The 11278-nt window shown below is 42.3% G+C and overlaps 1 long non-coding RNA gene across 1 annotated transcript; it reads left to right on the top strand.

Moving 5' to 3' along the window:
* Window positions 1-254: 254 nt before the first annotated feature.
* Window positions 255-3327, top strand: LOC149390245 (uncharacterized). Its single transcript, XR_016300223.1, has 8 exons — window positions 255-582; window positions 979-1208; window positions 1287-1382; window positions 1744-1875; window positions 1977-2115; window positions 2228-2425; window positions 2513-2639; window positions 2750-3327. It is a non-coding gene; the product is annotated as an uncharacterized LOC149390245 (long non-coding RNA).
* The last annotated feature ends 7951 nt before the right edge of the window (window positions 3328-11278 follow it).

Raw genomic sequence — 11278 nt, 5'->3', positions numbered from 1 at the left:
TCGCCGCCGCGCCGCTCACCTTCACATTCGCCGGCCACGCTTGGCCGCCCACGAAACCCGAACCCGTCGCTGATATCGCTGCGCTCCACATTCCCTTCTTCTTTCTGCTCCGCCTTTCCTTTCTGGATTACGTTTTTTATCCTCTCCTTCCTTTTTAAGTCTCTCACACATTACATTGGGCTTCAAGGCCCAAACAATTATGGGATATTTGCACGACAGTCACATAGCGCACGAACAATTGCACGAAAGTCACATGCGTTTTTTTTATTTGCAATACACGCACTTTTGCCTAAAATTGGACTATAATACCCCTGATCTCATTTTCTCTCTCTCGTCCCTAATTCCTCTGCCGCTGCTCCTCCGGAGCTTCACGGCCTCAATATCAATGGCGTACTTACGTTAGCAAATCACAGGCCTCCGATGTCCACCTCTCTCTTCCTCGCGCCTCTCGACGCCAATCTCATCTCCGAAGATCAACAACACTAGCAGATCCCGAGGTCACGGGAACGGACACTCCACCGGAGAAAGTGCCGCGTCAGGTTTTGCCGCTAAATTACATCCGAACCGAGAGAAGAAATGAAGGTTCGTTGTTCTCGAGCATCATGTACAAGTTTGCGAAGCCTGGTGATAGAGAGACAGCCTCCGAAAGATATATTCATCGCCATAGCACGCGAGACAGGGTTTTACTGTGTGAATTTCCAATGTTTATTTTGTTTTTCATTTTTTCTATTCGTTAAAATCTTATGTTGTTGAGAAAGATATGAATGTATGGATACTAATACTTTCTCGCTGATGCTACTAATGGTGATCATAATATGCCTGAAATTGATCTTGTGATCATACATTTAGCATTCAAGTTTTAACTGAGTTAGGTCATTGTTGTTATCAAGCATGTACACTTTTAAATTTTGTCATTAAGCTGCTTTTGGTATAGTTGTATTTAGTAATTTTAAAATTTTGTTGTGCCTTATTTTTCAGGGATAAGTCACAGGGTGGGTCTATGGACACTCATAAGGCGTCTGAAAAGACTTATGAACCCGAACAATTGCCGAATAAAAAAATGGGTTCTTAACTGGAACGGAAAAATGCTGTCAAATCCTATGGGAAAGCTGAACAAAGTTTTGCCTATTGTGTTGAGAGCGATGACGATATCGCCCCGCCTGAAACACTAGGATATCGCCCCGCCTGAAACACTTCGATGATTAAATGTATCAGTAGTTTCTCTATCTAAATGATATTGGATGACAGATGACGAAAGGTGGTGAATGTTACCCCTCTAATTTCAGGTGATTTCAAGAAAACTGGCTCAGGTGGTCATACCGTCAACTGCAACAGATGTTACTTTGGTTCCTGATGTTGTCCATCTTCTGGCTATAAAAGAGGTTTGTGGTCCCAATAATTGTGATCCAAGTACAAGCAGATGAATTTTCAGGCGTAGAATCTTACCTTTTGCCCATGTGCTAGATTCTTTCTGAGTTGCGTGCTTTTCATTGTGGCCTAGGGAAAACATTAATGAAACAAAATAATCATCAATAGTATGTTATCTTAAGTCATGAATACGTAATTTTCTGATGTATTACTAATTGGGGAACATCAGTTTGTAGAGAATTTTGTAGTTCCATATCTGAAGTTAATTATAGAAATATTACCACTAAGCAAATCATATCAGCTTCTAATTTTGTTCCATGACAGCAAGGTCAATCACAGACCTGTTGAAAATATTTGCGTGCCTTATTGTCTCAGTGTAACGTAGTGCTGGATACTGGATCGAAGGTTTATGGGTTTGCTTTTGTTGATTGTGCTGCTTTAAAATTTTGGGTTGGTTCTATCAAAGATGATGCATCCTTTTCCGGCCTGGGGGCCTTATTGATGCAGGCAATCTCTCTATGCTTTTACCTGCCATTTCTTTGTTAATTGACACTTGTGAGTCAAAGTTTCAGTACTGAGTTGACTCCCTCGTTTGTTTTCGATTATAGGTATCACCCAAAGAAGTTCTATATGAGAGCAGAGGTGAATTAGCACATCCTACCCCATTTCTTATCCATTTTATCCTTTTATTTAACAGAGGGCTGTCCAAAGATTTTCACAGAGCACTTAGAAAGTACATTTTAACAGGTCATAATAACTGCGGCTTTTTCATACAGACCGCGATTGCGCTTAACTATTTGTTTTCCAGCAGACCAAGGTGTATGTTCATAATCAAGCTGAATCAAGTCTTATCTTGCAGGTTCTTCAGCTCCACAGTTGACTCCATTGCAGCCAATCACTGACTTAGGCGATGCTTCCGAAATAAGAAATCTAATTCAGATGAAGGGATGCTTCAAAGGATCTTCCGATTTGTAGAATAATGTAGCTGACAATGTGATAGCAAGATATTAGCATATCTGCTCTCGGTGGGCTTATTGATCATCAATCCCGGATTATGGTAAGCTTGTCTTTTATATTTTCATTCAGGACTTGGAGAGCAAGAATGATCTCATCCATAATACTGATGTATCCTAGTGTTTTACAGTTAGATGATGTTTTAAGAAACGGGGAAATATCTCCATACCAAGTGTACAGAGGCTGCCTCAAACTGGACATACAAACTCTTGTAAATCTCGAGATATTCTGTAATAACACCGATAGTGGCCCATCAGGCAAGCACTTTGTGATTCCTTAGCCTCTAGCAAAATCCCTAAAGAGTGTTCTAATTTCCTCATATTTTACGCTGACACGGCTGATATTTTTATACTGATTGGGTGTTCAGGTACGTATAAATCTTGATAACTGTGTGACATCATCTGGTAAGCGGCTTTTAAGGAGGGGGATCTGTCATCCGCTGAAGGACGCTGACGGAATTAATACTAGGCTCAGTGTTGTTGAAAATCTGATGGCACATTCCGAAATTATGTTACTCACAGCTCAGTATCTTCGCAAGCTTCCAGACTTAGAGAGGTTGCTTGGACAAATTAGGGCAAGCACACAGTCATCAGCTTCTCTCTCACTCCCTGTGTTTTTGTTATCAGATAAGTTTTGGAGAAGAATTGTTGTATTTCTCATTCACGATGATGGGTATTTATGCACATACATAGTAATATAATTGTTAACAATATATTCTATAATTATGTCTAATAACTACGTAATGATCTCCTAATAACTATGTAATATACTATCATAATTATTACATAATAATATTCTGTAATACTCCCCCTCAAGCTGGAGCATATATGTTAATCATGCCCAGCTTGTTACAAAGATATCCGACCCAACTCCATTAAGCGCCTTTGTGAAAATATCTCCTATTTGATCGTCTGTCTTTACATATGATGTGGAAATCAAGCCTTTTTTAATCTTCTCGCAAACAAAGTGACAGTCGATCTCAATGTGTTTTGTTCTCTCGTGGAATACTGGATTGGATGTGATATGGATGACAGCTTGATTGTCGCACCATAATTTTGTTGGCAAAGTGACGTCGAAGCTTAACTCTGTCAATAGCTGGTGTATCCACATAATCTCGCATGTTCCTTGTGCCATGGCTCTGTATTCTGACTCAGCACTGGACCGCGATACGACATGTTGCTTCTTGCTCTTCCATGAGACCAAGTTTCCCTCGACAAATACGCAATAACCAGTAGTCGATCTTCTATCCATCTTGGATCCTCCATAGTCTGCGTCTGTAAAGCATTCAATCTGAGTATGACCATGATTTGAGTATAGGATCCCACGTCCTGGTGCTCCTTTCAAGTAACACAAGATCTGCTCTAATGCTGCCCAATGGTCAACTGTCGGAGACACCAAGAATTGGCTCACTATGCTGACGGAGTATGCAATGTCTGGGCGAATAACGGTGAGGTAATTCAACTTGCCAACCAATCTTCTGTACCGTTCAGGATCATCCATTGATTTTCCCTCCTTCATGAGTTGCGCGTTGGGAGTCATCGGAGCACTACATGGTTTGACACCTAATTTTCCTATCTCGGAAAGCAAATCAAGGACATACTTCCTTTGCGATAAGTATATACCTTTTCTGCTTCTCGAGACTTCAACACTCAAGAAGTACTTTAGCATGCCCAAGTCTTTTGTTTGAAACTGGGTGTGAAGGAATTCTTTGAGCGACGAAATGCCAGTTATATCACTTCCTGTAATTACTATGTCATCAACATAAACAACTAGGAAAATGACACCATCTTTTGTGTTCCTGAAAAATACAGAGTTGCCAGATTTGCTCTTCCGAAGCCCAAACTGTTCAAGGGTCTGGCAAAACCTTCCGAACCAAGCACGAGGGCTTTGTTTTAGTCAATATAACGCCTTTCGAAGACGACACACACGACCATACTCCCCCTGAGCAACAAAATCAGGAGGTTGCTCCATATACACTTCTTCATGTAGATCTCTGTGCAGAAATGCATTCTTAATGTGGAGCTGGTGAAGGTGCCAGTCATAAGTTGCCGCCAAAGAGATGAAAAGTTGGACAATTGTCAACTTGGCAACTAGAGAAAAGGTATCGGAATAGTCAACACCGTAGGTCTGGGTAAAGCCTTTGGCGACTAAGCGGGCCTTCAGTTGAGCAAGCGTGCCATCCGGATTGATTTTGACCGTGAAGACCCATTTACATCCAATAGCCCGTTTCCCCGAGGGAAGAGTAACCAGCTCCCAAGTACCATTGTCATCTAAGGCATTCATTTTCTCTGTCATTACTTTCTGCCAACCTGTATGAGCTAAGGCTTCACGAACAGTTTTAGGAATGGCAATGGAATCAAGGGAAGAAACAAAGGCATATGAAGAGGATGACGGAAGATTATATGAGATAGAGGAGGAAATGGGATAAGTGCACTGTCGTTTACCTTTACGCAACGCGATGGGAAGATCATCGGTCGGAGGAGGATCTGATGACGAGGGACCCGATGTAGGACATGTCTCTGGAGGATCAATCAGTATGTGTGGTACTGGGCGGACACGGCGAGTGTAGACCTTGATAGGTGATTGAGGAAGAGAAGGTGGTGCAACACTGGGAACAGGTTCAGTGGTGTCTGTGGAGTCAGATGCTAAAGGATGGGAGGCCTGTGAGGGTGATGGAACGTCTTATGGAGTAATGGAATAGACTAAAAGATCATCCTCCTCATGTGGTGACAAGGCTTGTTTCTCAAATGTAAAGTATGGTAAGTGTTCCAGAAAGATAACATCAATAGACACAAGATATCTTTGGAGATTAGGACAATAACATCGATACCCTTTTTGAAGACGAGAGTATCCTAAGAACACACATTTTAAAGACTTTGGATCTAGCTTTGTGAGACCCGGACGAACATCCCGAACAAAACATGTACTACCAAAGATTTTTCGGATTAACCGGGAACAAAGGCTTTTGAGAAAATAGTGTTTTGTATGGAATCGCACCTTGAAGAACAGATGATGGCATACGATTGATAAGAAAACATGCAGTAGAGATAACATCTGCCCAAAAACATTTTGGAATACCTGTTTGAAATAGCAAAGCTCATGTAGTTTCAAAAGATTTCGGTGTTTGCGTTCAATAACTCCATTTTGGGACGGAGTATCAACACAAGATGTTTCATGTAGAATGCCATTTTGGGTCATGTAATTTTGGAATTGACTGGACATGTATTCTTTGGCGTTATCACTGCGAAGGGTGCGAATAGAGATATTGAATTGAGTACGGATCTCAGCACTGAATGAACAAAACAGTGAGAATAATTCTGAACGATTTTTCATTAAAAATAACCAGGTTACACGAGAAAAATCATCCACAAAAGTAACAAAGTATCGAAAACCCGGTTTGGATACAACAGGACAAGGACCCCAAACATCTGAGTGGACTAACTCAAACAGAGCGCTAGATCGCTTACTGACCCTAGAACTAGAACTGAGGCGATGATGTTTAGCAAACTGATAAGACTCACAGTCTAATGAGGAAACGGAGTGAAACTGAGGACAGAGTAGCTTGAGAAGAGGAAGCGAAGGGTGGCCTAAACGACAATGTTCTTCAAGGGCGGATGTGACGCTCGGGCAAGCAATGGATTTTGATGTGTCGAGGATGTAGAGACCTCCAGATTCATGTCCTTTACCAATAGTCTGTTTCGTCATGAGATCCTGAAAAACACAAGAGTCGGGAAAAAAAATGAGATTGAACAATTTCATGTTTTTGTGAGTTGGCTAACATACAAGAGGTTAAAAGACAAGTCAGGTAAATGCAAGACATGGGATAATGACAAAGAAGGAGTAGGTGTGATGGTGCCAGAACCAATAACTTTTGAAGGAGATCCATTGGCTAAAGTAACCGTGGATGCAGGAGCATGATGTGTAAGGGTGGAGAAAAGTTTCGAATTACCTGTCACACTAGTACAAAAAACAGCATTGGGTGCAACTTTTTTCGCACCTAAAGGTCGAAAGTCGCACCCAATGATACCTTTAGGTGCGACTTTAGGTGCGACAAAGTCGCACCCGAAAGTTCGCACCTAAAGGTCATGGGTGCGACTAGTCGCACCCGATGGTCATGACTTTTAGGTGCGACTTTTAGGTGCGGATTTTCGCACCCATATTCGCACCCATAAGTCAGAAAAGACGTGCGAAAAAGTCCGCGGGAAGGCCATTAGGTGCGACTAGTCGCACCCGTTGGTCTACCCGCCAAGTTTTTGGGTGCGACTAGTCGCACCCAATGGCCTTCGCGCCAAGTCTTTGGGTGCGACTAGTCGCACCCAATGGCCTTCGCGCCAGGTCTTTGGGTGCGACTAGTCGCACCCAATAATTTTTTTAAGACTTTTTTTTTTTTTATTCATATGAATTCTATAATTGTAAACAAATAACTAAATAGTTTATTTTTTAAGACTTTTTTTTTATTCATATGAATTCTATGATTGGAAACCGACTCTCGGTTTATCTCTAACCAACAACTCGAAGCTAACCCGAGACACTCGACGTGAATCCCGAAACTACACAACTTGTTTAACTTTGTACAATTACATTTTTTTTTCAACTAATTATACATGATTATAGTTAGACTCTAGCTAACGGTCCTAGCCTCGAGGACTCGCTGCCTCAAGTCTATGCCACGCCGAGGCTTCGCAGCTCTAAACCTCGTCGTTGCTGCACACTTTCGCAGCCTCTCGGTGCCTTGTCGAGCCGCTGCCCACGTCACCAAAGTTGGGCATAGCTCCATCGTACCTCGCTGCTCTTCGGCGACCTCCTGGAACAGTCTCGTCGTCGCCTCGTACCTGCGTTTCAACCTCGGAAACACGACAAACAACCACAAGAGTCGTGTTCAGGTTACCTCGCGCTAAAGTTACTTATTTTCTCGACTCTTATCTCATCCTAGAACGTCCTAGGACACATCTATTCTGCTAAGTTATTCACATCCAAAACTAACTCAAACTCAGATTCAAAACAAGGCCAAGAAGTCAAAACACTCATCACATGAATTCTTAAGCTAAACATTTAAATCTCCAATTCAGCAAATAAAATACAAAACCCGGACAGAGATTTAAGCTTCTCATGAAAACCCCAAATTGCATTTTCCAATTTTTCGGCCAAACTAAGAAAAATTAGAAATCAAAACTCTTAATCACACGAAACCAAAGGCAAAACAAGCGAACACGAGTTCAATCCTAAGCATAATCCACGGAATCACAAAAATAAACACACATACACATAAACACACATACACGCACACGGTCAGGCATACACATAAACACACATACACACACACGGTCAGGCATACACATAAACACACATACACGCACACGGTCAGGCATACACATAAAAATTACAAACTAATACACGCACACAGTCAGGCATACACATAAACACACATACACGCACACGGTCAGGCATACACATAAAAATTACAAACTAATACACGCACACGGTCAGGCATACACATAAACACACATACACGGACACACACACGCAGAAATTCCAAAAGCCCCAAAACCAACCCTAGTTCATGAGATTTTCGGCCAAAACACTACCAAACCAAGGAAATTCGAGTTCAATCCACAAATTCGAGCTATAAACATCAACAATCGAGTCCAAACAACATATAATACTAACCAATTTCACTGAATTCAACTAGGATTCAAAACCCCCAAAAATTAAAACCAAGAACCCTAGATCTCAAAATCCATTTCGGGTTTGATTTTCTTACCGAGATTCTCGTGAATTTTGGACTCCTCGGCGTGTTATCTCTCCTTCCCGGCGTCTCTTTCTCGGGCGGTGGTCACGGCGAGCTCGCGGAGGTGTTGCTTCCTCGACTGGAGCGCACGCGATGGTGGAGGGGTTCGGCCAACAGCTCGCGAGGTAGAAGAGAGGAAGAAGGAGGAGAGAAGAGTGTGGCGGTCGGAGTGGTGGCGGCGACGGGGGTGGGAGCAAATGCAGGAGACAAATCGGAGAGAGAAATCGCAGGAGTTTTTTTTTGGGTCTTTGGCGAGAGAATGAAGCTGCTGCTTAATTTATACAGATTTTTGAATTTGGGTGCGACTTTGTCGCACCCAATGACACCTTTGGGTGCGACTTTGTCGCACCCAATGACCTGTGTTAGTGATTTCGGGTGCGACAACGTCGCACCCAATGACATTTGTAAAAAAAAAGGGGGAAGTTTTGGCCGCTGAAATTTTTTGGGCATTTAGGTGCGACTAAGTCGCACCTATTACTCTGGAGAAAGTATTGGGTGCGACTAGTCGCACCCAATAGTCTTAACACACTTTTGGGTGCGACTAGTCGCACCCAAATTCAAAACAATTCGCGAAAATTTTCCAGCGCTTAATTGAGTTTTGGTTCCGACTAGTCGCACCTAAAAGTCTTTTTGGTGCGACTTTTAGGTGCGAATAGTCGCACCCAAAAGTGATCCGCACCGGAAAACTGTATTTGTAGTAGTGTCATATGATCTGTGGCACCAGAATCAATGACCCATTTGAAGGATGAGGAAAGAAGACACTCATTCGGATTACCTGCTTCGGCAATAGCAGTGACAGAGGGTTTTGAAGTCCTTAATGATTTTTGGTACTCGGAAAATTTGGCATACTCATCAGCAGGGATACGAACTGAGGTGTCAGAAGAGAATGCAACATGAGCTGATTGGTTCTTCTGATTCTTGTACTGAAGTTTTCTGCACTCTTGTATGGTGTGACCTGGTTTCTTGCAATAGTTACAAGTGATTGCGGCGGTATCTTTAGGACGAGATTCAGGATTTCTTGGGCCTCCAAGTCTGTAGGTAGCAGAACGACTTGAGCCATACGTGTTTCGCGATAGTAGGGCTTCGCTGACAGGGTTAGACGGGGTTCCCTCCTTGCGAAGGACGCGACTAAACACCTCTTGGAGAGAGGAAATATCGGAGCCAGAGATGATCTGGGACCTTGCAGTATCAAATGTCGAAGGTAGTCCCGCAAGAAAACTCATAATGACCATTTGCTCCCGTTGTTGTTGAACTTTCACATTGGCGCTGAATGGCAGAAGCATGTTGATCTCTTTATATGTTTTCTTGAACTCCATGAAGTAGGTGGTGAGTGATTGGTCCTGCTTCTCAGCCCTATAAAACGCCTTGCACATATTGAACATGCGAGATAGATTTCCTTTTCCAGAGTACAGAAAGTCCAAGTAATCCATTAATTCTTTGACAAACTCGCAGTGGTTGACTAGACCAATTACCTCATTACCGATGGAGTTTCGGATTTGCAAAAAAAGACGAGCGTCCTCGCGAAGCCATGTTTGTCGTGTATCGTCACTCGGAGTAGTGTCAGTCAAGTGATTATCCTTGTCGATGCTTCGGAGGAACAAGCAAATGGTCTTGCTCCAATCAAGGTAATTCGAGCCATTTAGCTTGTGGTCCGTAATCTTCGAGAGTATCAGCACCATCTCCGACATAGCGATGGCTTTTGGTTCGGCCATTTTTTTTTCAGTAACAGTATTTTTTTTATTCAGTAACAATACAAACACAGAATAATACGTCAAAGAACACAGGAAAAAAAATTAATAGAATACATAGAACTTCAAAGAGATTGGAAATGGCAAACACATATCTAACTTCTGACCAACGATGCGCGAACCAGACTGAAATGGCCGAACAGAGGATGATGAAGGAGCTGGAGGCAAAGCGACCGAAATTCGAAGAGCGGAAGGTGGCGCGTGGCCTGCACGCGTGGTGGACGGCGTCGGCGCGTGGGAGGCATGTGGCGGAGCGTGGCTGGAGGTATGGGTCGGGAAGCGACACAGACTTGGTCGAAAATTTGTTTTGGATGTTTCTGGATGGGTGGTGAGATTTAAATTCTTGAGAACAATGAGTTTTGAAGTGGATTTTGGAACCCTAGAGATTGGGTAAAAGGAATTTTGAATTTCTGGAAAACAGAGGCAATTTTCTGGAGGTTTTGAACCCTAAAAAGGGTCGCTAATTTTGGATTTCTATCTGCTCTCATACCATGTTATCAGATAAGTTTTGAAGAAGAATTGTTGTGTTTCTCATTCACGATGATGGTTATTTATACAGGTACATAGTAGTAGAATTGTTAACAAAATATTCTACAATTATGTCTAATAACTACGTAATGATCTCCTAATAACTATGTAATATACTATCATAATTATTACATAATAATATTCTGTAATAGAAAGAAAGTGTTGAAAAGAAGAGTAGGTCTTCTCTGTGCATTGTGCAAATTTCTGATTTGCTGTCTCTCTGCAAAGACCAAAAAAAAAAAAATAATAAATAAATTCATATTGCAGTAACTTACAGATGTTTCTTTCATTCCTCTTGTTCCTATCTTTTATTTCAATCAGGTTTCTAATAGATGGATTTTGTCAGTCCATTGAGCTTATTATTCAAACAAAATTTAACATTTCCATTTTCCTGCCGTGAAGGTTAAACTGTTCGGGACCCTAGTGAAAGGACTTCGTGTTGGATTTGACTTTATCAAGGATAATCTCACATCGACTGTGTATTACGATCCTGGGCTCTTTATAAGGCTTGTGGGTTACTCCTCTAATAGTCAAGCTTGGTTTTAGATGGAACCCCACACCTTTAAGATGGTATCAGAGCGGGGCCCATTCTCGGTTGTGGGCTACCTGATCGGGCCTATACTTCACGCTTCCAGTGCCTGTGCCAATGTGTGCCTGTGCCTGTGCGCGTGAGGGGGTGTATCAAGGATAGTCTCACATCGACTGTGTATTACGATCCTGAGCTCTTTATAAGGCTTGTGAGTTACTCCTCTAATAGCCAAGCTTGGTTTTAGATGGAACCCCACACCTTTAAGATGATATCAGAGCGGGGCCCATTCTCGGTTGTGGGCTA

The sequence above is a fragment of the Urtica dioica genome, chromosome 7, assembly GCF_054948205.1.
Source record: "Urtica dioica subsp. dioica isolate 48M chromosome 7, U.dioica_male_clone48M_v1_H2, whole genome shotgun sequence".
NCBI classification, from domain to species: Eukaryota; Viridiplantae; Streptophyta; class Magnoliopsida; order Rosales; family Urticaceae; genus Urtica; species Urtica dioica.
The sequence above is the reverse complement of the archived record's forward strand: the minus strand, read 5'-3'. Positions and strand labels throughout refer to the sequence as shown.